Here is a 6093-nt window from a genome sequence, read left to right on the forward strand (position 1 = left end):
TGAAAGGGACCAATAGGACCAAAGGGATTGTATCGGCTAAAAAGGCAGAGGGAGGATTTCGGGGATGGGGAGCAAAGGACTGAGGTGCTTGCTGCACTCCCAGGGAGCCAGCTCCCCCGCTGACTCCAATAGGCACCCCCGTTCCCCGAGAGCCCCCCCAGAGAAGGGGGCCCCACCAGTTTCACCACCATAGCCCAGGGGCACGGGACCGGCAGCAGGACCCACCAGCCAGCCGGGCACGGAGCCGACACCACGACCCTCCCCCCGTCCTGTCCATCCAAAAATAAAAAATAAAAAAGGAGAGAACCTTGGCCGTTCAGCCCGCACGCACCGTGCAGGACCACCACCGTGGACGAAGCCCCCACCAGGGAACAGCATGGACCAAGATCGAGACAGGGAGCAGTACCCGAAGCCCTTCTAATATCCTCATCCCTCCACTAACACACTGTGTCTGGGTTGTAAAATATCACTTTCCCCTTCAGTTTGCTTGCTGGGTGACTTTGAGGGAAACCTTATGGCTGGATAACTCCTACAGCAGTGTTTTTAAATGAGGCTCTCACTCTCAAGGCCAAGAAATCATATTTTAGATATTTCTCTGCATCAGCAAACCTGATCTCAGTTAATAACTGATTAATATTTCTTTTAGTGTAATCAGGTGTGTTAAAGCAGGAAAAGGTCTAAAACATGCAGTGGCAGCGTGATTGAGGACCAAGATTGGTAAACACTGTCCTAGAGCTTGGACTGTAAAATGTTTGTTCATTGATGAGATTATGTGTACCTTAAGGCTCAGTTCTTTTTGATAAAATGCTAATAAATTGGGGCAGGATTTTTGTTTTCACCCTTAGACATCATTGGGAATAAAAAGAAAAATCCAATTTATTTATTTTTATTTATTCCCGAGTTTTTAACTTGGAAGATAGGGTGACAAATTATGTCCATGTTCCAGAGTTATCACAATAAACTTTCTTCCATTTCATAGCTGAGCAATTTCTTTTAGTTTTATATACAGTTAAGTTAAAGACTGCCAGGGTTCCGGCTTCTGTAAATGACTTTGCTCCATTGCAAAGTCCAAGTATTCTTGCATGTCTGGATCCCCACAAGGAGCTCTTGTCAGATGAGCCTCAAGAAACATATCCAGTCGTCATGATCTTGGCATTTATCTTGGCATTGGTTAATTACTCATTCCATTCACCTGTCTAACTGCCCAGTTTCTAATCACTACTCATCTGATCCACCTTGTAGAACTTTCCAGCAGTTGCAGATTCTGCTTTATATATATACGTATTAGAAGTGGTGGGTGTTAAGAGTATGTCCTGGGGTACTTGAGAAAATAAGTGTGTACATTTACCACCTTGTTCCAAATGAATGCATATTTTATGTCATATTTCACATATTTTATAATCATACCAGGCTACAGGTTTGTTTATTATCATTCCTGTTCTCTAGACTGTGTGTCTGTGTATGCATAATTAGTCACGGTGTGCAGGTGGCTCGCCTTTACGTCACTTCATTTGATTGATGGTCAGGACTGGTATGCCTTGCCGGTGAGTTGCTCTAAACTAGCTTTGCTAATAATCCAAATTAAGTATTAATATCTCATGAATTATTGTATAAGGTCATTGGTTAATTCCAGGTTTTGCATTTGTTTTCATTGCAAGTTTACAACCTAATTAACCTCGCTAACTGACTCACTAATTATCAAGCCGACAGTTTGATAATCAGCTCAACTGCTACAGTTATAGCAGTTAAGTTGCTACAGTTGTATCAGTTAAGCTGCCTAGTGTGTGTGGATGCTTATTGTGAATGTGTGTGCAATAAAAATTCATAAAGCAACTTGAGTTGTATCCACCATTCTTGTCTGAAACCCTTCCAGAAGGGAGTTTAGTAAGCTATAGCATGTAGTTCAGTAAAAGTCTGGACAGTAGTTAACCACCATCAGAGCCGTGCCAGAGAGCACACAGAACCCGAGTGGAGGAGAGCCACTGTTGACAATAGGCGCCGGGACCAGAGATCCGGTGTCTGGGAAGGAAGCGGCCATCAACAATTCCACTACAATGGAGGACCAAAGCCAAGAGCTAATGGGACAGTTGCGGAGCTAAATAACTTCCACAACGTTGAGTAGGGCTGTGTGGATAACATAAAAGCTGCAGAACTAATGAAGTGACTTTGTAAACAACGTCACTACCAGCCATAGCATCCGGCAAAAGAAACTTTGCAACACGATTAAACCGCCTTGATGTTTGTGCTGGACATTTATGTGAGGTTGAATTGTCAGAAGAGTTAGCGAGATTGAAGGATGATAATGAAAAATTCCTCAATGTCAGTAATTAATATATCAACACACAGAGCCAGATAGACCCTACAGGTGATGACAGTGAGTCGCTGTACACATGGAGAGAGTATCGGCCACATGAAAAGGACAAGTGGATGCTCCTTTTATCATTGAGAGAGGACAAGGAGCAACTGATGGATGAGTGGACGTGCTGATGCAAAAACAAGGTTATAATGAGGATTGGTACAGCACAAAATGAAGATGCGACATGACAGAGATGGAGCAAATATTACTACCTGTGCTGCTCAAGGCGCTACTGTCACTAGCCGACTTCAGAGCAGGTATGTAGCGGTTGCCACACACAGCACTGGCATGTACACAGCTGGGGATAACAGCTCGCAATGGGCCAGACCTAAAATAAAGCTCCCACCCAAAAGTTTGCCCAACTTCTCCGGGGACAGAAGGGACTATTGGCGCTGGAAGGCTAAATGGGAGAGTATCCCGGTGCAAACAGAGTCCACGGGGTCAAGGAAATGCAAGTAACTTCACTGCTAGACAGCATAGGTGAGACTGTCAAAAGTAAACTCAGACTGTTGCGTTGAAGATATGCAAACGATATCTTCAGGGAATTAGAGAACCGTTATGGTGATAAAGCACAAACAGCAGAAGAGATGTTGGAGCTATAACCATGGCCTGCTGTAAAGAACCACCAGCCTCGTGAGACATTAGAGTTGATTCTAGCAGGGGAGAGGGCAGCATTAGATCTCACAGACCCTGGATGTGCATACGCCAGAGATGGGAAATGTCGTGTCAACAAGTCATCTCTATGTGATGTATTTAATCTACCCAGCTAATTAACAAGGTGAGTCCAATCTGCACAGGTTAATTCACGGTGAAGATTGGACTCACCTGCTTCCGTGGGTGGGTAGAACAAATACATGACATGGAGATGATTTGCTGATTCCACATTTCACATCTCTGGCAGAGGCTATACCAAATACGCTGGTTATTTGGTCCGATTAGCTCAACAAAGACTGCAAAGGCTCGGCGACCTGGTGATGTGGGACGGCCCTCTAGGCAAGACTGTGAGTGGTGTGCATCTAGACCTCTTCGAAGAAGTGGAGGTGACCACATGGCTCTTGAAGACGCACTTTGCACACTCCATTAAGACGGTAGCTGTCAAAGATGACGAACACTTCATGGAAAGGTCAGGAAGCCATTTGGAAAAAGAAAGCAGTGTGGAAGTCCAAACGACAGCTGCATGCAATAAAGAGTTGGCTGAAAAAGGATAGTATCGGTGCTGCCTGTGACCCTACCTGTGGAGGGTGTCGCTGTGGAAAGTGCTCACTGCTCAACATTACATGAAGACTAAGGAATACCATCAGAGAGCATGGTAAAACAGCTACTGAAACCTTATGTTAAAATGGAAAACGACATAAAATAATTTTGGAGTTACTTCAGTCAGGCTTGAAATGTTCATAGTTATTATCACTTTACCATTTCCTTTCAAAACTTTTTAGCTATTCTGGAAGAAAGGGTCAAATACATAAGTTTATCAATTGTTTGTTTAGCTGTCAGTGTTTTGTGTCCATAAACGGTTTTCTGAAGAAATGTGTTGTATATGGGCAGATATTACTACTTTTTTTTTCTCTTTCCCCTCATATTGACTTGTTTGTATAATGTTTTCCCTATTTATTGTCATGATGGGTCTCTGTGATTAAAACCTTATGCAGAACACCACAGGAAGCAGAATAAAAGTTCAACTGTTTATTTGATAAACACACGCAGAGTAAAAGAATGCACTGGTTCTGGTACTGGTCGGGGACTGGTATTACAGAGAATCTGCAGAGAGGGATTGTTTGGTTAGCCAGGTAGGAGTGAAGTCTTGACTGAGTCTTGATTCAGATTTGTACCTGATGAGGTTCAAACTGAGCGGTGGAGAGAAGTAACGAGTTGGGTCCAGAGACAGAGGGTTCAGCAGAGAGCTTTAACAGCGGCAGAGCTTAGCTTCAGGCTAGCGAGGATCAGACTTTGAGTTCTTCTCCTAGTTCTCCCTTGAGAACTAACTTGGAGATTCAGACTGAGGATCTTCTGGTTTGGCTTTTCTGAGCAGGCAGGCAGGTTTCCAGACATGAGCTCCTCCAGAGCTACAGACTTCGATCAGGTTACCTAAGAGCAGAGAAGACAGAGACTGGTTAGGATCAGGTTGCTCCCTAAGGCAGGCAGAGATTCTTAAATCAAGCTGAGGCTCAGGTTCCGCTAACCAAAATTGGTCAACACTCCGGCGCTGAAGACAGGTCTGGCCGCTGCTTATGTAGAAGGTCTCCTGATGGGCTGATGATCCTCAGGTGTGAAGGAGGCTCCAGCTCAGGAGACCCATAGCGCTCTCTGCTGGAGACAGGTGGCAGATCTCCAGATCCCAACAGTACCCCAGATCCCAACAGAAAAACATACAAACAGGAACGGATCCTCGGCGCCCTCTGGAGGGCAAGCCTCTGGATCCCAACATTTATAACTGTTTCTGTTTCTGTTTTTGTGCCTCTTACCTTAATGTCAAACAAACGTTTTGATCGAGGGTCGCACCTGTCTGTCCCAGATATCCAATGTGAATATTTATTTGGAGATGAGATTCACATAAAATAGAATGAGCACAATACCAGCATTTGTTGCTGAAAGTTGCATCTTTTTAAAATGTGCTCTTAACTGAGTTTGGTTTGCAGGAGTGAAAACCAGTTCCCTGTATTTAAATTCAATCATCCAATAAATATGCTCCCTAGAGACTTTTCCTTGCTGAAAATCCTGCTTTCACTGCAAAACAGAGCAAATGGATAAAAGATTCATGGAGCTGGAGAGGAGCTGACAGTCAGTCAGTCAGAAACAGATTGAGAGGAAGTAAATGATTGAGGACAAGGAACATGACTTGAAGACTCAGCAAGAGGATGAAAGAGACTGTAATTATATCTTTTTTTTCTTCATTTTTTATTTCCATTGGGTGCACCTAATTTTCTCAGAACATGACAGCACATGCGTTAACAAACCTCAAGCCTGCTTTATTTCCATGAACCCAAACCTTGGCTCTTGTAACTTAAAAGTTGTTCCATTCAGCACATACAAGTAATGAAAACTGCAGATCGATTTGGAGAGCTGGTTCTCCAGAATCAAAATGGCTCTTCATTGTCAGTGGATCCTGAGAGTATTCACAGTGCTGCACTTTTTCCATTAGTTATGGTACAATCTTATTTAAATTTAAATATTTCTTAGGGAATTCCACACAATGAGCCACTATGAGCATCTTTTTTTTATTTTTTGAGAAAGTTACAAGTAAGTACAAATAATCTAATCTAAAAAATTAAATTAATACAAACATTCACAGCCTTTACCATGTAGCTCAAAATTGAGGTGAGGTGCCGTTTACAATGATCATCCTTACCCTTTTCTGCAACTTAAATTGAATGTCCAGCTATGATAAGTTTAGTTGACATGACATGATTAGAATAGGAGCACATCTATGATAAGGATAGTCTGATTTTAGGCTGCTGATTCTGATTCCGATCACCCGTACAGTAATAGCCATTCATAATGTCCCCACTTTCCTTGATGGGACCTTGTATTACAAAATTCTTTCTGTCGTGACTTGTGGACATTAAGATTTAAAGAGAAGCCATCTCCTGGTCAGGCCCTGTAATTCAGTGAAAGGGAGGAGTCACAGTAAATAAATATTCACGCCTAGAAGGAGCAGGTCACTCAAGGGGCTGGAAGTTGGAGGGAATTTCCTGGAAGTTGCAGGGAAGTGGGCTGCCACTCTGCTAGCGTTTGACTGG

This window comes from Cyprinodon variegatus, unplaced genomic scaffold (genome assembly GCF_000732505.1).
Source record: "Cyprinodon variegatus isolate N-32 unplaced genomic scaffold, C_variegatus-1.0 Scaffold398, whole genome shotgun sequence".
Taxonomy (NCBI): domain Eukaryota; kingdom Metazoa; phylum Chordata; class Actinopteri; order Cyprinodontiformes; family Cyprinodontidae; genus Cyprinodon; species Cyprinodon variegatus.